This window comes from Vombatus ursinus, unplaced genomic scaffold (genome assembly GCF_900497805.2).
Source record: "Vombatus ursinus unplaced genomic scaffold, bare-nosed wombat genome assembly UNPS02014798.1, whole genome shotgun sequence".
Taxonomy (NCBI): Eukaryota; Metazoa; Chordata; class Mammalia; order Diprotodontia; family Vombatidae; genus Vombatus; species Vombatus ursinus.
In genome coordinates this window covers 34,477,977-34,505,635 of record NW_020954576.1, presented here as the reverse complement: position 1 = coordinate 34,505,635, position 27,659 = coordinate 34,477,977, and the positions used below count along the sequence as shown (strand labels likewise).

Here is a 27,659-nt window from a genome sequence, read left to right as displayed (position 1 = left end):
ATGTTAGTTATAATTATGTAAATTATAAGACATTAGAAAATTAAAAGGAAGTAAAATAGTTTATAATAAATTTAGCTTATTAATGGAAAACATTTACAGTATGCCTGACTCTTAGTGGCCCCATTTGGGACTTTCTTGACAAAAATACTGGAATGGATTGCCATTTCCTCCTCCAGTTCATTTTACAAATGGGGAAACTAAGGCAAACAGGGTTAAGTGACCTGCCCAGGCTCATAGATCTAGTAAGTGTCTGTGGCCGCACTTGAACTCAGGTCTTTGGCCTGGCACCCCATATACTTGTGCCACCTAGCTGCCCAGATAATAGGATATAAACCTTGGACTCTGGTAGGTGAACTGACAAACACTTCAATTTAGTAACCTATAATATTTGTTGCCCTCGATCCAATCTAATCAGCATTTGTACCAATGACTTCTAAGAGCCAAAAGGCTTTATATTTTATTAATGTTCCTTCTAGTGATATAGGCTTATTTTTTGGTAACATCTTTGAATTATGGAAGGATAAGTTTTAAAACAGCAACAAAAGAACTGGGCCTAAATTAAAGTGAATCTCTGTTATGACAGATCTGTTCAAAGTGATGCATATGTCAAAAATTATCATCTGTCCATGTCAGCAAAAATTTTCCAGAAAGTTTGAGGCTGTTTATTACGTAGTTATACACATTAATCACATAATTGAACATCTTAATTATTGCACGTCCTACTTGCTTCGTTACATGTATTTACAATAATTATATTACTAGAATGTATAATTAGAGAGTCACAATTACATATTAGGCACATTTTATTCCATGTGATGAAAATGTATTTGTACTTAAGACTATATAGAGCAGACTGTGATTTGATTTTATAAAATTTGATTTGGCAATATTAGAAAATTAAATCAAATGTATATTAACTAAAATAGATAAATAAAACTGGCTTTAAGTTGTGAATGTATAAATTTATGTAGTTTTGGATAGTAACAGTTTATAAACATGGCTTTTGAGAAGAACTTTATCATCTATTCTATGCTGATTCCTTTTCTCTATTTGAACTCTGCATTTGAACTCTTGCCATGAAGATGGTGAATGCCTTTGGTGAATATATTTCTCCCTGTTTTGATATTTTATTTAATACTGAAGAGTATCACTGAACCAAGTAATCTCCATTATCACACAGAGTGTCCCAAAAGCCTTGGTGTAGTTTTAAGCCTTAATAGCACAAAGAGGGAGAGGGGCAGGAGGAGCACAGCAAAGCGGATAGAAAGCTGGTCCTGGAAAGAGGAGAGAACTAGGTTTAAGTGCCATGTCTGACATATACTATGGGACCAATCCCAGAAGAATTGTTAAGCCTTAATAGCTTAAAGCTGCACTAAAGCTTTTGGGACATCCATAACCATAAATAAATCTTGTATAATCTTAACATGCTCATAGTGTACTTCCTGCTGAAAGAACATCTTTAAAGATTACATTCAACTCTACTTAATTGAATGTCGATGCTGTTTTTTGCAGTCAATAAACAACATGCACAGAAGCTTTCTGCAAGTTGTCAGTCTGTCCTGTTCCAGAATATCTGTGAAAGCTTGCCTTTTCTCTTCTAACAGAGTTATATCAATAAACTGTTCTCACTGCCATTTGAGAACTAAGAAAGTAGGCTATGCTTTTAAGTCAACTCTTTTCGTCATAATACTGGACTTGATTTTTTTTTTCTAATCAATGTCTTCCTCTTTCAGATATTTTGATAATTAGTTCCTTAGTGTTCTCAAATGTTGCCTGTAGCACAGATCTCTGTTAGCACTGGGGACTTTTCCATGTTTGTTTTTTCTAGTGCCATTTCCACTATTTCACTGAGCACGTTAAGTCCAAATGCAGCTTGTTCAAATACAAACACAAACACTCCACTACAGGGAAAGGAGCAAGAACAGTGTGGCATAGTGGATAGGAAGCTTGTCTTGGAGTGAGGAGGGAGATCTGCATTCAAATACCAACTGTGACATATACTGTGTGACCAACCGTAGGTGAGTCATTCACTTTCTCTGAGTTGCCCCCCAGCTAACTCTCAAACACTTAGTTGCAGAGCAGATGCTGAATCTTTACTGGTAGAGGGAGCTTCTCACTGGGAATTTCTTACACTGATGAAATCACAAGCCAAGACTAATATGTATACATACGTTTTGAAAGTAAAGAATGAGATAATAAGAAAAAGAGTGGGGTTAATTGCGGAAGACTTCCTGGAGCAGACAGTTGATGGATAGGAGGATACAGCTTAAAGAAAAAAAAAATTAGGGGCCTGTATACGGCTATGGGAAAAGATATGAGTGACAGTTCAGAGATGGAATTTAGCAAATAATTCATAGATTGCAAAAAGTTTTCTGATGTGTTAAACCAAGATAGTAATTTGAAATAAATGTGCTTAAATTTGAAGGTAGGAAGAATAAAACTGGTGGAGGACCTTAATGCATATGTTGATTTTAATAATACATATAAAATATACATAAATAAATAAATACAATGAATATGTGTATCAAAATATATATGAATAAAAAATAAAGCATATTTAATTTGAGGCAACTAAACACTGCTATAGAGTTCTGAAGAGATGAGTGACATGGTCAAACGGCAATCTCATCATGGTGTGAGGCTTAGAAAATATTCCACTTAGGAAGTGACTCTGGATCCTTGTTCTAAGTTAGTAGTTGGAAAGAAGTACTTTTAAATTTTAAAATACTATAGAAATCAAGGAACTATGGGAATAGGTGGAAAATGTGAATGGAAGGCTTATTTTTTTTATTAAATTAACATTATTCCAGAATCACCATAATTTATTACTAGTCACCTCTCACTTAATAGATAATAGCTGCTAAAGCCTTTGTGTGAAAAGGGGCCTGATGATAAGACAAATAAGACATTGGTTCTATTTCATTATTTATGTTTTGCTACTTTAGGGCTGTCTGTGGATAAGGGTTTCAGAAGCTAAAGCAGGCCAGGCCTTGAGGTAGCAGGCAAGGTCTTAATAACCGGAGCTCTTTCGAGCTAATTGCAGAATTAGCTTATCCTTTGTTTATTTCTTTATCAGACCTATGATTTCATCTGTGTAGGGAGCTCCCAGTAAGGGACTTCCTCTCCCACTGTAGGTCAGCACCTTCTCTGCAAATAGAGTTTTAGACCTGGGGCATTGAAAGGTTAAGGGATTTGCCCAGAGGTATACATTTAATATGTAGCAGAGGCACCACTAGAACGCAAGACTTTCTGACTTTGAGTCCATCTTTCTATCTCATATGCTAAGCTGCCTCTCCATCTAACATTTGCCTACCCAAATAGCTACAAATATTTATTAGTAAAATAAAGCTCTCAAAAGGAACTTCAACTGTTAAATCCTATTTGGCTGATGTTGGGCACATGTCACTTTCTATGTCCTCTACATTTCTTAACCTTTTATTTATAAATTAAGTATCTATTTTGACAAAACAGTGTCACATTCAGAAATGATTCCTGCTCCTGAGTGTAGGTGGGGTGGGAGTGCAGAAGAAAGTAGATGAAGACCTAATGAGTTCTTATAGCTTCTAGACTCATCCCTTCTTTCTCTGCAGCTGTTTTAGGACCAGAAACCTTTTGACAGGTAGACTAAACAAGGATAGTATTTTCATCAATAATCAAACAGCCTTACAAAAAAAGGAAATCATTTTTGCTAATACCATTAAAACATCATAGATATCATTTTATGATACTTAATTTATAGTTATCACTAAGATGCAATAGAGGATGTTTTTGAATATATATTACTGAATCTTTTTTTCTAAAAACTTGATTGACCATTTGGGTTTAAATGATATTTCTTCATCTTAAAGCAATTTTGAAAGCAGTATAAGCAAATCCTATTGACTTGACTAAATTATTAAAGCTGCCAACCAAAGTTCAGTGTTCACATTAATAAAGGACATAGTATAGAAAACATTTTTTACTATGCATGATTATATTATAAACATCATCTTCAAGTAGGAAAGACAACATATAACTTTTATATTTTAACAATGCATATCATGTTGAACATAACAGGTCTTATACAAACTCAACATTAGTTTACCTACTCCAGAGGCTGCTAAGGTATGAGGAGCAGAGGAAGTCACTGGAGGGGGAAGGGAAGAATGTCCATGTCCAACAGAGGATTTCAGCTGGACAGTGATGAAAAGTCCATATGTTACAGTGCCACCATAAATTATGTTGGAACGAATGGTCAGGCCACAGAGGGACTCCAAAAATAGGTTGAAAACAGCTCACTGTCTAAAAACAAATTGCCTAAATTCCAATATGAGAAAACAGCATTCTTGACACATATTTTCAGGTGGCCACTGCTGTTTGAAGCTAAGTCTATAGAGATAAAATATAATATGCTTTGGTTTAATTTGGAAATTGTTATCCCAATAAGAGACTGACATGCAAAGAAATCTGTAAGAATCTGTTGCTTTAAATATTCAAGCTTTATAATGAAATAAAGATAAAATGAATAAAGTCATGTCATATGACCTAGGCTGAAAGAATGACCTTTCACTGGGTTACAAGTTAATCTCAAAATCATTTGAGGAATTTTAATCATTCAGGAATTAATTATTGTGAATACCTCAATTAGTCATTTATTCAAATATTTTAAAGAGAATTTAAACAATTAAAAAGAAAAGTGTTCAACAGTATGTCTATGAATTTATTTTCATTTAAAAAGAAACAACAAAACTAAAAGGAATTTTAGCCTATTAAAAAAAGTAATTCCCTAATTTTTGTCCCTTAACAGGTAAAATACTGACATACAGTAGATGTTAAATAGCATACTTGTGATCTTTATTTAAAATAGTCCTGGTCCCAACTTCAGTGAAACAATTCAATGATTATTAAATTCTTTATTTCTTTATTATGAAAAATAATATAGAATGAATTAAGGGAAGGAAAAATCCACATTAAGTAATACAGGCTTAATAAACTGTTACTCAATGAACTTTCCTATTTTAAGGAACTATATGACTTCTAAGAGGGAAAAGCAATTTGAAAGTCACTTATTAACATGCTATGTTGATTTATCATATCATTTTGATGATACATCTAAGGACCAAAGAATATTCATAATAAGCACCTGTGTTAAACTTAAGTAGTATTTAATTTTAAAGTCTGGCAGGCATAGTGGCAGTTTATATATATTTTTCATTATCAAGAACTTTCTTGCTATTTTTTTGCAATCTTCAGCAATCATAATCTATTTAATCAATAGTAAACTATACAGAACAATGAAGATGCTCTTATGGGATGTTAAATACAACATTTATCATAAAAATACATTTCAACATTTTATAGGTAAGATTATAGTAAAGAGAGTTTATCTCTACTACTTTTTAAAAAAAAATTAAAGGCAGTTAATAGCATACTGATGGAATAGCACATGTAACAAAGACAAAAAAATACTGAAGACCCTACCGCATTTCAGATTAAAGATTTCAAGATTGATTCATGCAGCATTAAGGTTTATTTATATAATTTTAGAGATTGCATGTTATTAAAGGCTAATACTATCACCAGAAACATAAGTTTTAGAGAAAAAACATGACAATTTCCCCACATAACAACAAAGTAACCAAAAGCTTTCAAGAGAACAAAAAATATCAGCTTGAACTACCAAAAGTGTACCAAACAGTATAAAGCCATATTGTTCCTCAGCATGAAGTGATCAGATATCTGCCTAAAATGATGGACAGCTCTGGCCTAGTGAACAGGCAAAAAAATCCCATTTACTCTCTGCCAGATGGGACCAACTGGACGCTTCGACACAAACAACTCATCCTTCTTCGGACCTTCTTGTCCAGCTCTTGAGCTAGCTCCAGCTGATAATGATGGATATCAAGGCTACAGCAAAGTGGGTGACAACAGCAGCCTTGTTATAGCTGCCAGTCTTTCAGTCTTGTCATTATTACACATTGAAGATTTATTTGAGTTTATTGTTGTGCACTGGGTCTAGCCATTTGCAATTCATCACCGACTACAGAAAGTTCAAGATAGTGGCCGTAGCTATAATTGCCACCTCCACCTGCTTCTGGAAATTATGAGGTCAGTGCCTAGGGCAGTCCAGTCTTCACTGAGCTCTACAAGTCATGACAGCCACTAGTGAGTGCAAAATACCAGTCCCCACTTGCATTTGGTACCATTTCTTTAGAAACTGCCTAATATATTATTATTCAATAATTGACTTAAATTTAGCAATAGTATAACATGCACTATGGCAAAATATTGAATTGTTAGAATGGCAGGACTGAAGTAATGTAACTATTAGAATTCCTACCATTTGAACGATAATATTGCTACTGTAAAGTGCTATAGTTACTATGTGCTGATTCAGTAATGCAGAAACCCATTAGCAAGGCTCATTTTCTTTATATAATCTGTTATAACCTAATCTTCAAAAAATCGAACTAGTATTTTGACAGAACTTTCAATGAAGTTAAGACTCAAATATCAACAAGAAATCATTTAATTTCTACTTAAGAGAAATTTAATCCACGCAGTGTGGATTTGAACATCACTGCAGTATGATTATGAGAAAAAATCAATTATAAAAGAAAGCATCTATTGGCTGAACATTAAATCTTAAGTCAGCAATGGATTTTTAAAAAATTACACATTTCATAATTTGTGATAAAGCACAGAGTTGGAATGCTTTTATGAGATTCTGCCTACACTAGTAGTTAGCATTCAATATCCTGCATAAATTACTTCAAAGTTCAGGAGTTTATATAATTCCAATACATATAAACATCTGATTCATTTATTAGTCTATACATTATATAGAGTGTTTAAAAGTTTATGATAACAAGTACTTCCCCTCATGCCCCTAGATCCACGTTAGCACTGTCTGTACCTGGTTTTCATGATGTTACAGACACTTTGATTTTACTGAAATAGCTTTTTTGTTGTTTCTTGCCCTGTTTAAAAACCAACCTGACAAATAATGAAGAACTAAGTTTGGATGTTGATAGAGTATAAAACACAACTGTTTATAAAGATTGCCATTCTATTTTGTTTTTCTACATTCAACAGTAGCCAATGAAATTGTTGAAGGATCACAATTCTAAGTAGAAAATTCTGCTCTTAGTTCTCTCTGGAAAAGTGTTTCATTGATATGCCTCAATGGTTTCCTACCATACCACTGAGAAGTTAGAAAAGATTTTGAGTTAGAAAAGATTTCGCTGTTTTTTTTTCCTCCACAGCGATAAGAGTAGGTCTAAAATTCTGGGGGCAGGGGGAAAAGGGAATGCAACGGCATGTCTTTTCCACTGTACACTTAAAAGGCACAGCAGGGTAACAAAGAAAAAATCCAAGTTACTTTCCAGTAAGACGGTTGACTCAAAGACTTATCTCCCTGGTCAGTCATTACAGGTTCTAACTTTCATATTGAAAGGCTAGGTGAGAAAAGAGATGTTCATCTTCCTTTTCCCTTTCTCCATATGTCAGCCTAGGGAAGGAGCTATACAAAAACATCTTTAGGTAGGCTTTTTATTACAAACTATTATTCCTTTTAATAGGCAAAAAATGATTGCTTCAAATTCTATTCAACATACCCACCCTACCCCCCAATCACTCAGATGAAGGCAAAATTTTAACCTGTACAAATGAGTGAATCACATTCAACAATCTTTTATTAAGAGTCTATTATAAGCCAAGCAAAGTGCTGGATGTTGGGGATAAAAAGACCAAAATGAAAATGTTCCTCACCTCATGAAGCTTATATTATATAGTGAAGATCATATACAAAGTCCTATATTTGATATTTAAAGCACTTAATTTGGCCTTTTCCAGACTTCCTTTACTTTACTCTCCTCGGCTAACTTCATGATGCAGTTACGCTGTCCTACTTCTCTTTAGGCATGATACTCCATCTCCCATTTCTGTCCTTTTGCACTGGCTGTTTTCCATACCTGGAATGCTTTGCCTATAAGTTTTCCCTGGCTTCTTTTAGGTTCCAGCTCAAATTCCAGCTGCTGCAGAAGTTTACTGTATTGTATACCACCCCTTTCAAATATTTAAAAAATATATTCAAGGCATTTGGGAGTGATGTGAGGCATTAATAACTAAAAAGGCATAATCAACAAAGACAAAGAACTGGTAAAGGAAGTAGCATTTAAGCTGAATAACTAGGGATTCTAGAGAGCTAGAAGGTATAGCTAGTAGAATGGCTGAGAGAATTAGGATTTAAAAAAAAGATCTCAACAAGGTAGAACTAAGAAGATTGAAACCTAGAAGATGGAATTTAATAAGGATAAATATGATCTTAAAAATAACATCAACAGCAAGGGAAAGATGAAATATGTCAGAATTTCATATAAAAAAGATTGGGGGAGTTGGACTCTAAACTTAATATGAGTAGGATAAAATATAATTTTTTTTTCAAAAGCTTAATAAAAGTAGGACATAGGAGCAGAAATAGCTAAAGTAATTTAAAGCCACATAAATAGAAATGTTGTCCAAAACAAAGATGACAGTCACAGGTAGCCACATTTTGACCCAGAATAAGGGAGAACTTCTGAAAAATTACAGTTGTCCAAAATGGAATGAGATGCCTCAGTAAGTAGTGAGCTTGCCATCACCACTTAAGGTGTTTAAAAAGAGACTAGAAAAAAATTTTTTGGAATGTTATAGAAAATATTCCTGCCTATAGGCATTAGACTGGATGACCTGGATGTTTATATAATCCTAAGATATTAAACAAACAAAATCCAGGAAACCATAAATATTTTTTCAATTTAAAGAAGTATTTATTACAACTGAATGGTTTAAAATGATTCAACTACTTTTAAAATCATAGGACTTTCATGAGAGAGAGAAAAAAAGATTCTGATCAAATTTAAGCAAGGCTGATGGCCAGCAATAGAGTTAATGAGGCCCATAAAATTCTATGATTTTGTCATTTTAAGACATTCAAATTTAATATCTTATAATAATTGGGAGATATATTAAGCAATTTGAAAGTCAAAATATAGTTATACATTATACAACACAGATATTTCATTCCATCTTGCAATTTCTTTTTTAAGTAAATAAGTGTATACTGGCCTGTATACTAGCTTTTAACAGGACAGTTAAAGTTTGAGTAAAAAAAAGAGAAATATTTTATAATAGATATGCTGTAGTCCATTGTATCAGCAGCACTACAGATGCTTTTCCAAAACAAACGATACTATAAATCACAGGGATTAGCTTTATCAGTTATATTTTTTTATCTCAACTCATGAGCAACTGTGATTTCAATAGTATAGGCTGTCCAATGATGCAGATTGCAACCTCTAAAGCTTACTATACTGTTTCATGAGTTGTTGTAAGTCAAAAAAGATCCATTACCTGGTGGCAAACATGATTTCCTAATCTCCAAACCGTAAGCCTAAGTGCCCTAGGAATAACAGCATCTATACCACCAGTCCTGTTTCCCACCTGGCCCCAAGAATCATAGGTAACCATAGCTACGATGACTCAGAAAATAAAGTTCTTGCCAGCAAAGTCTTAGGCACCATCAAATGGTTAAACATTAGAAACAGATATGATTTTATCAGTGGAAATGACATTAAAGATACATTGCCATCTGCTTTACCATTGTACCCTAAGTATCGTGGGGACTGACATGCAGCTGAAAACCTATATTTATTATCTTCTCCATTAGACTATGAAGTGCATGAATACCAGGACTATCTTGTTTTTCTATTTATGTCTCCAGTGCTTAGTACAGTGTTTACATAGTAAGCATTTCCTTCCTTCCTTCCCTCCCTCCTTTCTTCCTTCCTTCCCTCACCAATTTAATCCAATTTCAACAAACACTTCTTAATATCCTGAGATGCACTGCATTGTGCTTAAAGCTGGATATTAAAAATTTGGATAAAATTTTTATCCTACCCTCACGGTGTACACAGTCTTGTTAGTGGATAAAACATACAGATATAACTACAATACAAACATAACCCATACTTCCCCATTTCTGTTTTTGCTCACATTGGTACCTCTGCTGAATCCTACTTATTCTTTAAATCCCTGCTTAAATACCAACTACTTCAAGCATTACTACTCTGATGTACCCATAGTTAATACCCTTTCTCCCTCAGGCCTCACACAACATTTTATTTCTTACTTCTCTATTGCACAGAAACAAACACACATATACATAGTACAATACCAAATAATACATGGTGTCTGAATTTATGTTTTATATACTAGATTATATTCTCTATTACTGTCGGAATAATTTCCTATCTAAATTTTGTATCTTTCACATTACTTAGCATGGTGTTTTATATACAATATGGACTTATTAAATATTTCTTTGTTGTTGTAGAAAATAAAAACAAAGTACTAAGTGAAATCTGAGGAAAATCTTACAAATGGGAAAGTTTCATGGATTCAACAGACAAAGAAGAGAACTGGAGGCCATTCTAGGCACTGGGAACTATGTTGAACAAAGGCAATGGATGTCGAAATATATACAGTATGTTCAGGGGACAGAAAACAGCCTAGGTTAGCCAGGGAATAGAATATGCAGAAAGAGATAATGTGAGATATGGCTGGGAAGGCAGGTTAGGGACAGATTGTGGAAGGCCTTGAAAGTCAAGTCAAGTAGTATGAATTTTAGTCTGTAGGCAATATTGAGCCATTGAAGATTTTTCAGCAAAGGAGGCATGACCAATTTATGCATAAGAATATTGGTCCAGTTATGTGAAAGATATATTCAAGGTAGAGAAGAGTGGCAATGGAAAAACTTATTAGAAGACTTACAAAAGTGTAGGCAGATGGTAACAAAATTTGTCATTAAAAATTACCATGTAAATGTGGATAAAGGACAGTTATGAGATAGTGTGGAGTTAGGATTAAAAGTACTTGAGCATGTCAACATCACTCAATCAACAAGTATTTTTAAGGCACTGTGTTAGGAACTGGATATGCAAACCATGGGATAGTGAAGAACCAGTTACAACTAAGGTTTTGAAAATGGTGGTGCCACGGCAAAAACAGAGTTTAGGAGAAAATGTTGAGTTTCAGCATAGGATAAATATATTGAGACCTTGCTATTACTTCATAGTTTTCAGCATCCTAGGGTTACCTTTATTTTATGCTGAAGAGTTAATAGCTAGCATATATATATAGTGCTGTAAGATTTGCAAAGTATTTTTCACAGAAACCAATTTGATCCTCACAACAACCCTGTAAGGTAGGTGTTAATAATATTTCATTTTAAAGATGGGGACATTGAGGCACAAGGAGTTTAAGTGACTTGCTCAGTCACTAGTAACTGAGGCAGGATTCCCAACAATGCCTTCACTCTCTCACCTTTGAAGAAAGGCACAGGTGGGAAAGATACAGCTGTTGCCAGTCAGAATAAAAACTAATGAATCAGCAAGATATACACAAAATATCAAGGGAAGTATTCAGAAGAAATGTTATATTAAAATATCAAAAATTTACAGTCCTGGTCAGCCTCCTCTCCCCCACATCTCCTGGCCAAATCAGTGAACTGAGGTTCCTGAAAGCAGTAAGATCTTTCTTATTTCCCTTCCACTGGATAAAAGCAAATAGCTATTATCATCATGTGAAGAGGAAAGAAGAGCTATACTTAGCTGGGCCAATAAGTAGCAATTATCTTTCAACTGCCCTCATCTCTACCTCAACTACCCCATCTCAAAGATATCAACCATTCCTTCTGGAAACACCCACTTTACACTCCCCAAACACCAAAAAAACACAAAAAGATACAAGAGATAAGGGGTACAGAAATGTTGCAACTCTCAAGGACTGTGAGTAATCTCATTCTCAGTCTTCTGTACCTAGTGATCTTAGACTAGCCAAGCCTATCTCTAATTTAGAAGTCAGTAACCTTTCTGAAAAAGTATGCCATGTGTTCATTTTATTCATTTATTGGTGAGAATTATTCATTCTCTTTCTTGCACCTACAGAGAAAACACCTGTAATATGCTGAAAGAGCAAGAAATCTCTTTAACTCCAACAATATCTAGTGTTCTGATTTACAGATAAAAGGATCAGTTTTGTAAGCAAAGTAAACTACAAACCACAAAGACACTGATTTTGTTGTGATCTTTTTTTGCTTTTGTTTTTTAATTAAAACTAAGTTTTATTGAATACAATTTTATTTTAAATTTGGACACAATGCACTTCCAATTCTCTTCATTTTGGTCAGACCCATGGGATGTTTCTCTTTTGCCAGTTAACATATTAGGCAAATCCATTTTAAAGGTTATTTTTAAACTTAGAAGGTTGTCATACTTGGTGATAAATGCTAGTCTAACACAAACAAACAACAAAACAAAGCAACAAAATTAACAAACACATCATTTGAAAGGGCAAGGGAAACTGTAAGTATTTACATCACAAGTTATTCCATTCAGTGTATTTTGTAGAGAGAAAAAATTTGTTGTAAAGATGCACATAACACATACACTTTTTATATTCTACTTTTTTTTTGGTTGTTTTTGTTAGGCATTTGATTTTTTCCCTACAGTGCCACGCAGCATCAAAACAGACATTTTAAATTATAACATAAGACATGAGGGGGGATAACTGTGCATCTGCTACAAAACTTAATAAAATAATAATAAACATGACTGTTTTGCTGACAGGAGGGGCTCTGATGTCATTAGACCTGCAGAAAAAGGTTTATCTGAAAATGTATGCACAGCAGTTGCTCTGAGATAAAATTAAATTTGGGCAGTAAAAACTGAAAAATATGTGGCACTTCAAGCAGTAAGAGGATTTACAACGACATTTGTCATTTTGTTTTTTAAATGTATTTCAGGCATTTCCACCACAGTTGGCTCAATATGGATTTGATTTTTTTTTCATGGCACAGGATTTTTCCATTTGCAATTTTCAAATTTTGATATATATTAAATTCTCTTTCAAGATTTGATCTGCAAGTTTCTATATTTACTCTGTCTTCAGTATTCTCAGACCCTTAAAAGCTCTTCCATTTTCCTCTAGGATATCCCTCAGGCTATTATGGCTAACAGAGAGCCTAAGTAAAATAAATAGACATTAACGGGTGTACAACATTTCAACACCCACTGAGGGTTTAAATTATCCTTCTCTATGCAATAGACAATAAAAGTAAGCCAATAACAACAAAGAGCAGGTAGGAAGGTACCCTTTGAGGATATATGGGTGAAGGCTGGAGTGAAGCTAAGTAACCCATTCTCCTGAGATGCCCCAAAGTTGTCCACTGTAGGGCCAGAAAAAGACTTGTGTACACAATCTGGTTTTGTGGGTGTTGGTCCTTTTGAAACAGGGACTAAACTGGCAACTTCATGAGCTTGCTCCAAACAGATTAGAACTGGAGCAGACCCCTTTGGCTCATCCATGTGCTTTGAAGCAAGCTAGATTCTAAGTGGATCAATTAGTCCCTACCCAACTTTGTGTGATGAGAAGGGTCTATTCTAATTTGCTCTGTACAACATGGGCACAGAGGCAATCCTAGGGAGTATCAGAGTCACTCCAGGAACCCAAAGGTCACCCACAACCTGGCAGTTACAACTATCATTAGTGTCAGGTTGTAAGAGATACCAAATGCCCAAATCCTTCTGGTTAAAGTAAATGTCTTTCACACACATCACTGACAAATGGTATACTCACTGAGCATTAATGGCAGGCAGTGATGAAGGGTGCTTTTTAAATTCAGCCCTGGATCAGAAGTATGTTACAATACTATTTCTTTGGACTAAAATTGTAGCAGTAACTTGTAAATGCATTTAATTCTTATCACAAGGGCTCAGGGATAAGACTGAGTACCATTCATGGGAAGCCTATATACATTATTGGTTAGAAAGGATCTTGCAATTATCTAGTTCATTTTCCAACTTCCAGACAAAACTACCCCAAAGGTTGATGGCACAATTTAGTAATGCATATGAAGAAAACTAAAGATAAGTAGGTCTTCCATTTTGGGTCATCAATATATCACACATTTATTCACTTGTTTACTACATAAAAATTAATTTTATTCAAATATAAGGAATTGGTGGGTAGTACAAGTTTCACATAGTTGAAAATAAAAATAATCAGTTTGCTCAATAACACCTAACATGACTAAATAACGGAAGACTGCATTGCACAATTCGAATTTATTTCATAGTGTGAAACCATAGCTGGGTAACTATTAGCACAGGTACTCACTTTTGGTAGTTTCCAAGTGAAAAAGAAATGTTGAGGTAGCTGCAACCTTGAGAGAGAGAGAGAGAGAGAGAGAGAGAGAGAGAGAGAGAGAGAGAGAGAGAGAGAAAGACAGAGACAGAGAGAGACAGAGTTGGAGGAAAGTGGGGCAGAAATAAGAGAGGGCTACTGGAGGCAGAAGGTATGATCAAATTTTGTCTGTATTCACTACAATTTGCTAGCAAATGCTTTTGAAAGGGAATGGTTTTTAGGAAAGTCAGCAGAGCCAAAATTAACTGGCATGAAATTTTAGAGGTGCAGTTAATTGGCCCTTTGCTTCACAGCTATTGACCCCAGTGCTCTTCAAAGGGCTGATAATGTTCCATCAGGTCTTTGGAGGTTTCGAGCTTCAAGACCATTACTGCTGATTCCAATGATGTAACTATCAACATTTGGGATTTGAGTCCACAAAGAATGCAATACTTCAAAGATGATAGTTCCTGAAATTTATATATCAAAGATGATAGTTCCTGTGATTTATATATCAAAGATGATAGTTCCTGAAATTTAAATATCCTGAAATTTTATCTATCCATGTGTGCTTTGATGTTCCTAATATTTGTCCTTGCTTCTCAATACTGCTTTGGATTTTCCAGCATTTTAATTGGTACAAAGTGTTATTGGATGCTTCTGCTATTGAGTCTCTGCATTGAAAACTTTCAGTTACAATTGAGCTAACTCTACAAGTTTATCATACACAACATTGAGATGGAGTCCTACTCTCATAGCCTTTGACTTGAGTTTGTGAGATATTCTTATGTATATTTACCTAGAATTAATATGCCCACTCCTCTGCAAATATAGTCTTTATCTTTAATTCCTTGGGAATTTTTACCAAAGACCACATACTTTTGATGGGAGCCCCTTTTTCTAAGTCTTTTGAGTAAAGCCCAAAAATTTATTTCCCTTCTGTTTCCACTAACCATCCCTGTAATTTTCCAAACTGAAATATCCCTTTCAGGTAACAATTTCCCTCTATGTACCACTTTGCCTTTTAAAAACTGAGCTTGTGGGCCAGCGAATTCACTTTTGTATTTGTACCCTTAGCACCTACTAAGTACTTGGCACTTTAGAAAGCATTAAATAAATACTTTAGAAAGCATTAAATAAATTCATCATTAACTGTGGTTTTTACTGGTATTCTCACTGTTTATACAACTTCAAGAAAACGATGTTGTACTGTAGAGGAATCAATAAGAACCCTTACAGCTTAGGAGGTTCCTCTAAAAATCTTGATTACTTTTTGAGGATTGATTAAGTTGTTTTGTTCCAATACTTTGTTAGTTCTTGGTGGCATTTTTCATTTTCAAGCACATTCCTTTTGCCCTTTGGTACAACTGATTCTATTTCATTGTGGGCTTGAATCTTCCTTGAAACACTTAATTGTTCCATACCAGCAACTGCTGCAACATTTCGACGTGTTAGCTTCTAACAGAATTTGTGTGTTCTTTAGGAGCTACAAGTTTGTAACTTTCCATAGAGTGATATTCACTCTTAAATACCACAGAACTAAAAACGCAACAAAAGAGAGCTTTGAAGCCTGTGCATGGTAAGAAATTTAGCACTCATCTGAAAGAAAACTAATGAAAGTGTGGGAAATTAGCTCATTTTTTTTTCTTTTGGAGGGGGCGAGGTCTGGTGAAGGTCAAACATTCTAAAGCAGCTTATCGTTACCAGAAGCACATATACATCACAACTGTGGCGAAATATCAAAATTATTGCTTGTCTCAAGTAATTAACAAATCACTGTAAATGCTAAATTGTATAGTGCTTTTTGGCAAAATATAAATTCAGAGAAAGGAGATATCTGGGCTGGAATAGTAGAAAGTTTTACAGAGGAGTTAGAACTTCAGCTGGCCCCCAAAGGGTAAGCAATATTTTGATAGGAGGCAGCAAGGGAGAAGGAATTCCAAATAAGGAGAACCAAATGAAGAAAAGAGTCATCCTAAGTACCAGGAACAATGAAGCCTGCCTGATTAAAACTGGAGAGTAGCAGAAAAGACTAGGTAGGGAAGGAGGGGCCAGATTATAAAGAGCCTTGGAATCCCAGAAGATTTCTGGATTTCTACCACTTCTCACTCAGACTTCCTCCATCCTATAATGATCTCAACCAAATGTTCAGCGCTCCTCCTAACTTGATGTTATAATTCTTTATCATCATTAAAATATGCATGTGAGGGAGGACCAGGCAGATAATGCTAACTCTCAAGTGTGCTACACTCTGACCACCACGCTCATATTAGTCAAGATGGACTTTTATTCTCAAATGTAAGCTGTCTCATTTATGAAGAATAAACCCTCCTATTGCTCATACTGCCCTGGACTTTTCTTTAAATCACATCTCATTGTTCACTTCACTCAGTGAGAAATCACAGATTAGAACAGGAAATTCTCTCCATCAACATCAACTGTAATGTTTCTTTAATATATTTTGATAAATTTGCAATTACTTTTTTTGTTATTTACATGTCCATCTGTCTTGTCTAGTGCATTAGCCAGGGACTGTTTCTAATATGCACTTTGGAATAAAAATATTTAGTACAGTCAGTGTCCTTTGGTTCTTTCTTGTAAAAGCTACATGAAAATTTTTAATAAATTACCTTTCAACATATTATAAAATAAAATTTGTATTCTGAGAGGAGAGTCATAGGGAATATTTGATGATCAAAGACCCAAGTATCTTTTAGGAAGAAATTTGAGTTTTTCTTGATAGAAATTCATCAAACATACAATTTTTCTCATATTTTAAAAGTTTTAAAATTGCCCCATAAGCTTTTTAATGACTGAAAATTCAGATATTGAGAATATACACTTCCTTCTCAAGCTTAAAGACAAAAACACTGAAATCCATTGCATCAGAAGTAATTAAAGCCTTAACTGCTATAAAGAAAATACAAATATTGGTAGCTCCTATTTGTAGCTGTAAACACATATCAAGGGTAGAAACAGAAAGGGCCTTAAAAATATTTGTATAATTGATACATTTTATCTATATGTTCTAGAATAATTTGGAGATATAAAAAATATAAATTACTCAAATAGCTCAAAAAGTTTCTTTAAGACCTCATTTGACATGTGATAAAAATCATCACTTAAAAAGGATAACATTATTTGCAAATTGAGCAAGAGGACCCGATGATAGCCATATATAATCAGTTGTCACCTTGCAGCTCAATTAGCCCTCATGTAAAAACGAGGCATGTAAGGAGAAATGAGGTTTTGACATTATCTCTGCCAGCAAGATAATTACACAGCCTTCATTTAACAGTAGGGCAACACTACTGTAGCAACAAATTAACTCAGCTCCATTTGCAATTCATGGTGTGTTTTCTCATTTAATACCATTTGTCTTACCCCAAGTGAATGTTTCCATTAGTTTTCTCCAGTACAGCAAATACTCAGTTTGACTCCACATATTACATCATCGACTCAGTGCTTTGCTTCAAGCAACTCTGTGAAAGCACACTTGAAATCTGATAGAGTACTTTATTTTTCTATTTTAACTAAAACTTTTCATTGGTTTTCAGTCAAATAATATAACAGGTTCTTCTGTACTGAATGATCAAGGATAAGAAATTCTTTATTTTAGAAACTAAGAGTAAGCTCTTATAATTTACCAACAAATCAAGATGAGAGCTTTGATTTGTTTTAGGTGTCATAACAGCCAAGCCCTAAGGTGATTGTTATTATATTCAGCAAGTACACGTAGCAGTTAAAAAGTAACCACCATAGGGCATACTTCAGGCACATAAAATCAAAGAGAAGGGCACCTAGGTGGCACAGTGAATAGAGCTCTGGTCTTGGAGTCAGGAGGACCTGAGTTCAAATCCAGCCTCAGCCACTTAACACTTACTAGCTGTGCGACCCTGGGCAAGACATTTAACCCCGACCACCTCACCAGAAAGAAAAAAAAAATCAAAGGGAATACTGACAATTAAGTTAATTTTGAGATCTAATTGCTATGACCAAAAAGAAATACCCTCATGTATTTGCTTTCCTTTTCAGGATCTGCATTTACACAAGGCCTGTAGCTTGAATTTAGAGTCAACCAAAGCACAGGTCTGTAATACTGGGGTTGGATGTATAAAAAGGGAGGAAGAGATATATTCTACAAGGTATCAGGTTCCAGAAAAAGAGGGCTTTTTAGAACTCAGTAATATATTTTATAGGCCTATCATATTAGAATTTAGATTAGACCCAACATAGCAGTGTTAAATGATGTAACCATTTAATTGTTATTTTTTGTTATTGACTACTGATAACTAAGAATTTTACCTTTTCCTTATTATTTCCTTACCTTATTTTACCCTTTCCAAATAGCTATGTAAAGCTAAATACACTTAAACTTTTTTATCTTGCCTAAACATAAAAAGAAATTTAACCCTATTTGAGAAATGTATATAGATAATTTAAAATAAAAGGTACTACTATGCTTAGAAATATAAAACTCTACATGTAATTTAGAAAGTTCCGGAAGAAAAAAAACAAAAGCTACCTTCCAGTGGTTTTATTTCAATTATCACAGCAGTAAGCAGCAGCTGTGTCTGGAAAACTAGGTTATTCTGTACTCTCAAAAAATTACATACAATGAAAACTAGTATCTACATCTCTTTAACCACTAAGTAGTCACTATAAATGAACATAAAATCCCACACACTGATCATTTTTTTCATATTTTTAAGAGTAGCTTAGCACACTTGGTGTCTTAGGTTTTATTCACAGGATTAATTTTACCAGAGTGTCTCTAGTTCAAACTTGGCAGCACAGACAGGTTAGCAAAAACATTTCTCTACTTAGTTTTATAATGCTAACACTGTCTATGATCCCTATGGTCTACCTCGGGATATTCTCCAAGTTATCTTAAGGCAGCCTATTTGTCCTCGTTCAGTTGTAGTAGTTATGTCCAATTCCTCACGACTCCTTTTGAGATTTTCTTGGAAAAAGATACTGTAGTAGCTTGCCATTTCCTTCTCCAGCTCATTTTACAGATGGGGAAACTGAGGTAAACAGTTAAGTCATACAACTAGCAAATGTCTGAGACCAGATATGAACACATGAAAATGAGTCTTCCTGATTTCAAGCCCAGTGCTCTATCCACTGTGCCAACTAGCTGCCCTAGGGCAGCCTAAGATTACATTAAATTCCTGGCCTGTCATACAATGCTGTTGACTCATATCAACCCAGAAAAATCATTTGAGATTTCCTGACAAAATTTTAGAATGCAAAAGAACCTCAGAGGTCATCCAGTATCACCCTTTCATTTTAAAGATTATGAAACCAAGACCCAGAGGGATGGCATGTCTTGATCAAGTTCATTTATACAATTAGTAAATGGCAGAGCTAGAATTCAAAGCCAAATTCTCTGATTCCAAATCCAGGTCTCCATTTACTATACTACATTGATTTACTAACTCAAGTTATGGAAATCTGGAGAGCTAGAAGAAATAAATACTAATGCAGAGAAGATCAAAATTCAAGTTGCTTATTGTAACATTCAAGACCTTACAAATTCTGGCACTAATGCATCTTTTTAGTCTTATTTATCACTGTTTTATTATATAATCTCTGCTGCATTCTGGCCCACCTGAATTCCTGTAAAAATGCCTTTTAGAGAAGGGACTTCCAGGAGTCTTTGGTGGAGTAAGCAGTGAATCGCAGTAACTCTCCCATATTCAACTCCAAACAACCACAAAATAGCACCCCAAAACAAATCCTGGAAGAGCAGAACCAGCAAAAAGAAAGGGTAAAACAATCTTTCAGCCCAAGGAACTTGGAAGATCGGCAGGAAAGGTCTATCTCACTTGGGTAAAAGAGGAATGTAGTCCAAGATAGGAAGCATCCCAACAAGACAGCAGCAAGGCACACCTCAGCAAATCAGCAGTTGATCCTGAGCCCCAGTGTGATGGGGCAGGCAAATGCCAACACCAGGACCCACCATGTGCCTCTGCATATCCAGGGTTGTGGGAAGTCTCCAGCTGAGAACCACCACAAGCTTCATCATAGCCCCAGGCAAACAGGCAACATCCAGTGTCCAGACCAATGCATGCTACAGTGTTTCCTGGGGAAACACAGAAATTCCCCACTGGCCTCAGCACACGCCAGACACCAGCACTAGGACCCCAGCTCAGCACCACGTAAGCTGCCAGATCCCTATGGACTCCAGTAGTGCCATCTATCCATCACTACATCCCCTCAGCTTAGCACCAGACATGAGGGTCCCCTGTGGGCCTCAGGGCAATATCAATGCAGCACCAGGTAAACAGCTAGAGCCTGTAGACCCTGGCACAAGAAGCCTGAGACTGTACTCCTTCTACTCTGGGAGCAGAGCTCAAATTTAAAAGAAGGGAAAAAGGCCAAAAAAGATGAACACAAAAACAACAAAAAAGAATCTGACCATAGAAAGTAATTATGATGACAGGGAAGATCAAGACACAAACTCAGGACAACAATGTCAAAACACCTATGGGCAAAACCCCTAAGAAAAATGGGAAGTGAGTGGTCTCAAGTCCAGAAAGAACTCATGGAAGAGCTCAAAAAGGAGCTTAAAAATCATGTAGGTGAGGTAGAAGAAAAATTGGGAAAAGAAATGAAAGTGATGCAAGAGAATTATGAAAAAGAGTCAATGGCTTGGAAAAAGAAAATAACTCCTTAAAAAGTACAATTGATCAAATAAAAAAGAACAAAAGCAAATTGACTAATTGAAGAAAACAAGCCTTAAAAGTTAGAATTGGGCAAGTTGAAGCTAATGACTCTATGAGACATCAAGAATCAAACAAACAAAGTCAAAAGAATGAAAAACTAGAAGAAAATGTAAATACCTCATGGGAAAAACAATTGACCTGGAAAATAGATTCAGGAAAGACAATATCAGAATTATTGGACTACCTAAGCCATAATCAAAAAGAGGACCTTGACAGCATCTTTCAAGAAATTATCAAGGAAAACTGCCCTGATATCCTAGAACCAGAGAGCAAAATAGGCATTGAAAGAATCCACTGATCACCTTAGGAAAGAGATCCCAAAATAAAAACTCCAAGGAACATTACAGCCATATTACAGAACTTTCAGGTAAAGGAAAAAATACTGTAAGTGTCCAGAAACAATATCAGGGAGCCACAATCAGGATTACACAGGACTTGGCAGCTGCAACCTTGAAAGATCAGTGGTCATAGAACATGATATTCTGGAAGGCAAAGGAGCCAGGACTACAACCAAGAATCACCTGCCTGGTGAAATTAAACATTATATCTCATGGCAAAAAATGGTCATTCAATGAAATAGAAGGATTTCAAGTTTTTATAAGTAGAAGACCAGAATTAAATAAAAAATTTGATCTCTAATACCAAGACCCAAGAGAAGCATAAATAGGTAAAAAGGGAAAAGAAAACAAGAGATACAATAGAGCTAAACTGTTTACATCCCTACATGGGAAGATGATACTTGCAATTCTTAAAAATTATATCACTAACAGTACAGCTAGGAGGAATATACATAGAGGGGATGAGTATAAGGTGAATTTGAGGGAATGACATAAAAATAATTAAGGGATGAGAAAGAGGTATACACTGAATGTAGAAGGAAGGGAAAGGTAGAATAGGGTAAATTATTTCACATGAACAGGAGCAAAAAACTTATTACATTGAAGGGAAAGATGAGAGTGTGGGCAATGGGCATTGTTTGAACTTTACTCTCATCAGTATTGATTCAAAGAGGGAATAATATACATAATTAGTTGAATATAGAAATCTATCTTACCCCACAAGAAAGGAGGGGAAGAGATCAGTAAAGTGGAGAGGGAGACTGAAAGAAAGGAGGGCAGATCAGGGGAGGCAGCATACAGAAGTAAAACACTGGTGAGGAGGGAAAGGATAGAAGGAGAGAGAGGACAAACAGGAGGAAAAATAAGATAGAGGGAAATACACAGTAATCATAACTGTGAATATGAATGGGATGAACTCTCCCATAAAAAGGAAGTGGATAGCAGAGCAGATCAAAAACCAGAATCCTACAATATGTTGTTTACAAGAAACACACTTGAAGCAGAGAGACACACACAGAATAAAGTAAGGGGCTGGAGAAGAATCTATTATGCTTTGTAGCTAAAGAAAAAAAAAAGCAAGGGTAGCAATCCTGATCTCAGGCAAAGTAAAAGCAAAAATAAACCCAATTAAGAGAGATAAGGAAGGAAACTCCATTTTGCTAAAAGCTACCATAGAGAATGATGCAATGCAATATCAGTACTAAACATATATGCACCAAGTAGTATGGCATCCAAATTCTTAAAGTGAGTTACAGGAAGAAAAAGACAGTGAAACTATACTAGTGGGGGACCTCAATTGTCCCCTCTCAGAACTTGATAAATCCAACCAAAAAATCAATAAGAAAGAAACTAAGGAGGTGAATATAATATTAGAAAAGTTAGATATCACAGACCTTTGGAGAAAACTGAATGGGAACAGAAAGAATATACATTTTTTTTCTAAGCAGCACATGGTACCTACATAAAAACTGACCATGTATAAAAACCTCAAAATCAAATGTAGAAAGGTAGAAATATTAAATGTATTCTTTTCAGATCATAATGCAATAAAAATTACATTCAACAAAGGGCAGTAGAAAGATTAAAAATTAAATGGAAACTAAATAATCTAATCCTAAAGAATAAGTGAAAAACTTTAAACTCAAAAATTTATGGAAGTGATTGTTGAAAAATCAAAATAAATTAATAAAAAAATTTTTTAAAAAGAATAAGTGGGTCAAAGAACAAATCATAGAAACAATCAATAATTTCATTAAAGAGAATGACAACAATAATACAACATACCAAAATTTATGGGATGCAGCCAAAGCAGTACTTAGGGGAAAATTTATCTCTCTAAATTCTTACATCAATAAAATAGAAAAAGAACAGATAAATGAATTGGGCATGCAACTAAAAAAAAAACAAACTAGAAAAAGAACAAATTAAAAATCCCCAAATGAGCACCAAATTGGAAATCTTGAAAATCAAAGGTGAGATTAATCATTTTGAAAGTAAAACAAACAATTGAGCTAATAAATCTAGGAGCTGATTTTAATTGCCTAATTCTATGCCAATAAATCTGACAATATGAGTGAAATGGATGAATATTTACAAAAATATAAATTCCCCAGATTAACAGATCAGGAAATAGAATGCCTAAATAACCCCATTTTAGAAAAACAAATTGAACAGGCCATTAATGAACTCCTTAAAAAAAAAAAACAAACAAATCCCCAGAGCCAGATGGGCTCACAAATGAATTCTATCAAACATTTAGAGAACAATAAATTCAAATACTATATAAATTATTTGAAAAAACAGGCAAAGGAGTCCTACCAAACTCCTTTTATGACCCAAATATGGGGCTGATACCTAAACCAAGAAGAGCTAAAACAGAGAAAGAAAATCATAGACTAATTTCTCTAATAAATATTGATGCAAAAATATATACAAAGATTATGCCCTATGACCAGGTAGGATTACACCAGGAATGCAGGGTTGGTATAGTATTAGGAAAACATAATTGACTGTATCAATAAAAAAAAAAAAAACAACAACAACAGGAATCATATGATTATCTCAATAGATGTTAAAAAAACCTTTTGACAAAATACAGCATCCATTCCTATTAAAAACAATGGAAAGCTCGACAATTGCAACTGCCAGTTTAAAAGGGATGTGAGGAAATAGTTCTTCTGGGCAAGGTGACTTGAATGTATCAAGTCAGCTGGTAGGATTAATGATGAAGAATGTCACACATCTTCTGGGAGGTGATGGATGATGAATGCAGATTGAGACAAACAATTTTGGACATGATCAATATGGGAATTTGTTGTACTTGACTCTGAGTTTTTTTCTTTTTTTTTCTGGGAGGTCTGAAGGGAGAGGAGGTAGGAAGGAGAGAAAATGAATTCTTATATATTGAAAAAAATACAATTTACTTTTAAAAGAAAATGGGTGTTCTCTTACTAAACCCTTGTTTGTCTTAGATTTTTCTTCATTTTTACAGATGAGAAAATCATTGCCCAGAGAGGGAAATTACTAAAGGTCACATAAGTAATAAGTGGCAGAGCTTATCTACAGGGATCCTTTGGCACTCATATACCGCCTTTTACTAAACCAAATGATGCTTTGTAATTAAGCAGAAATAAAAAATAAAACAAGAAGGAAGAAAGGAAGACACTCCATGGTGTCACTCAAAAATTAAAGAGTGGAAGATAGAGCACAAAGAAAAAATTGTACCAGCAAATCAATGAAAAAATAATCATTGAATTATATCTAGAGAGAAAATAGATCATGGAAGTTATCAAGTCCAAAACTTATTTTATGGAATAAGAAACTAAGTCCCAGAGATGCTAATAGCTAGCACTTTCTACTGTACTGTCTGTCCATGGAAGTAGAAGAAGCCTCAACAATTCAGTATCAACAGAATACTAAGGAAGATATGCAAATGCTACCAAGTAGCAAGAATTCTTTCACCATGCCTAAGAAGAAGATAGGTGAAAGTAGTGACTCTATCTATGCAGATAATGTATGAGCATAGAGATGAACTGGCTGACTGGTAGTGTGGGATCTTCCTGAAGCAAGCTTCCAAGTTGTGACAAAGAGAATGTCAAACATTTTCAGTCCCACTGATAACTATATAAGAATATGTAGATTCACACTAGAATGCAGTAAGTTCAGGAGGCAGGTATTAAATTTTTTCTTTGTATCCCCAGCCCGTAGCCTGTTGCCCAGCACACAGTAAGTACATAATAAATGCTTGTGGGGCTTGGAGTAAGGAGAAGTGGGTTCAGATTCAGACTCTGTCCTTAGAAGTGTGATCTTCTCTGACACAAGTTACCCTCCATTATCAAATGAAGATATTGGACTTGGTGATCTCTAAGATACTTCCCCAGATTTAAATCCTCTGATGAAATTTCATGTATTGTAATGATATCTCTAGTGACTATGAAGTTCTGGATAATAAGCTAAAGTACTTGGAGGCAACAGTGGTTGGTACCTTTAACTTCCATTTGAAAATTGTGACCATAAAAAGAAAGGTTGATGTGGTGACTGCGTAGATGGTGTCAAAGGAAAGGATTTTATTTTCTGGATCTATGAATCCTTACAGGATTCATAGCGGGAAGGGATCACAGAATCCACTCACAGGAAGGAAACTAAAGCCCATCAAGGGGAAATAACTTGCCAAGGAAGTAAGTTAGCTGAGTCAGAATTTAAACCCAGGTCCTTCTGACTCCATTCAGGGGGCTCAAGACCACATGTCTTGACAAGGGGCAGAAGACCTCATCTGCTGACTGAGCAGAAGGTACACAGCCAGTAACTCACTGACTTTTGAGTTTAAAGGTAAGAGAAAAATAATGACCAGATAAACCTGTAAAGTCAGATATTGTGGAAGGTAACAGGTATGATACAGAAAGAATTATAGTGAAGGTGTTTGGTGATTCTCAGGAGGAAAAAATTGGGGGAAAGATGTCACAAATAATACCTATGCTATATAACATCAACTAATCTTTCACTGTTGCAAAAGAATTAAAAATACTATTAATGCAGGTATCATATACAACTTATCATAATATCCTTTTTCCTCAAGCCACCATCTCCACCCAAGCTCACCTCTCTCAGCACAAAACTGTGCCTACAACTTTATCTGAGAAGACTGAGGCCTTCCAATGTAAACTCCCTCAATTCCCTTCTTCCATATCCCAAAACCTCTCAATAACTTCTGCTACTTTTGCTCCCTTCTTTCCAGTCTCAGCAGATGAGACACTTCCTACTTAGAAAAGTTAACATCATACCTCTTGAACAGATTTCAAGGAATTCATGAACTAAAATAGAGAAAAATAAATTAGAATCTTATTTTTTACTATCTTCTAACTGAAATTTACCATTTCTTATATCGAGAAGGGGTCTATAGGCTTTAAAAGACTGTCAAAAGGGTCCATACAGAAAAAACTAAAGAATTCCTGCTCTAAATGTTGTCTGACCAAATCAGAATACAGTAAGCTATCACTTCTTTAATAATGAATTCTGCGCTCCTCCTAAAGTCAAAGATGACACTTTTTTTGACTTCAAGGAATCACACTATTGACTCATGATGAACTGAAAGTCCAACAAATTCTTCAGAATCCTTTAAATGGGTGCCCAGTTATCACTTGGTGCTTATATAGTTCATTATTAAAAAAATATTCATGCAGTAATTTACATTTATCCCTATTAAATTTCATTTGGTTTGTCTGGCCCAACAACTAGGTTATTGAGATATTTTTTCTGTCCTGGATTCATGGAGGCAGCATGTGGTATACTGCAGAGAAAGTGCTTGACTTTGAATTCTGACTCCAACACTTACTTGTTTGTGACATTAGGGAAATCACTTCCCTTCTCTGACCTTCAGCATCCTCATCTGTAAAACGAAGATAACAATACTTGAAGTATTACTACCTCATAAGATTGCTGTGAGGGAAAAGCACTGTAAAACTTAAAGTATCATATAAATGTCAGTTAAATTATAATCCGATGGGTCAATCATTATTGTCAACATCTTCTTGACTTTCAAGTTGAAATTCCCTTTTGCCCCTTAGCTGAACTTCCAGAAAAAAAATGTAGTACATACTTGCTAACTCCATTTTCCCACTTCCCACTTACTCTTCAACTTCTTGAAATCTTACTTCTGGGAGGTGGAGTCAAGATGGTGAATGGTAGAATAAGAGTCAGTGTTTCTACCCAGCTTACTCAACATACCTCCTCTACAACAACCTAGAAAATGCACCAGACCAAATTCAGATCAGGAAAACCAAGAAAAATTCAGTGAGTCATTTTTCCATTCTACAGCATCTTAGGAAAATTGAGAGAGATGTCTATAGACAAGGGAACAGGAGTGTAGTGCAGCAGGAGCAGCAGCTGGAAGCATTCTAAAGATCAGGGACTGTAAGGGGGTGGTGGTGGTGAGGCTGAATATTAGGGTAGGAAGCATTGGAACAGAAAGAGATTCCAGGAGACCTCTGAACCAGCACTGGGAACAGGAATGAGTGCCAGCTGGCAGCTCTGTTGCCCACCATCCAGTTCCAAATCATAACTCCAGGGTGGAGAGGAGTGGTCTAGAGTGAATGAGAGAGAGACAGAGAGAGAAAGAGAGAGAGACAGAGAGAGAGAGACAGATACAGAGACAGAGAGAGAGAGAGAGAGAGAGAGAGAGAGAGAGGCAGGCATAAGCCACAGGTGGAGCTCTGTGTGGTTCTGTGTCCACAAGTAGTGTGGCTTTGAGTCCACAAGCAGAGAGGAGACTCAGTTCTAACCTTCTGCGCTGCATATAAGCCTGAAGCAGAATAACTAGGGCAAGAAACCAAGATCAAAGGGGAATCAAGCAGTTCATTGCTCTGAACCTGTAGAATTTGCTTGCTGGCTA

General features: G+C 35.3%; 1 protein-coding gene across 1 annotated transcript in view; it reads right to left on the bottom strand.

The window, feature by feature from the left end:
* The window catches only part of GPATCH2 (G-patch domain containing 2), a 272,302-nt gene that overhangs the window by 147,391 nt on the left and 97,252 nt on the right, over positions 1 to 27,659 (bottom strand). The gene's annotated exons all lie outside the window — the stretch shown is intronic.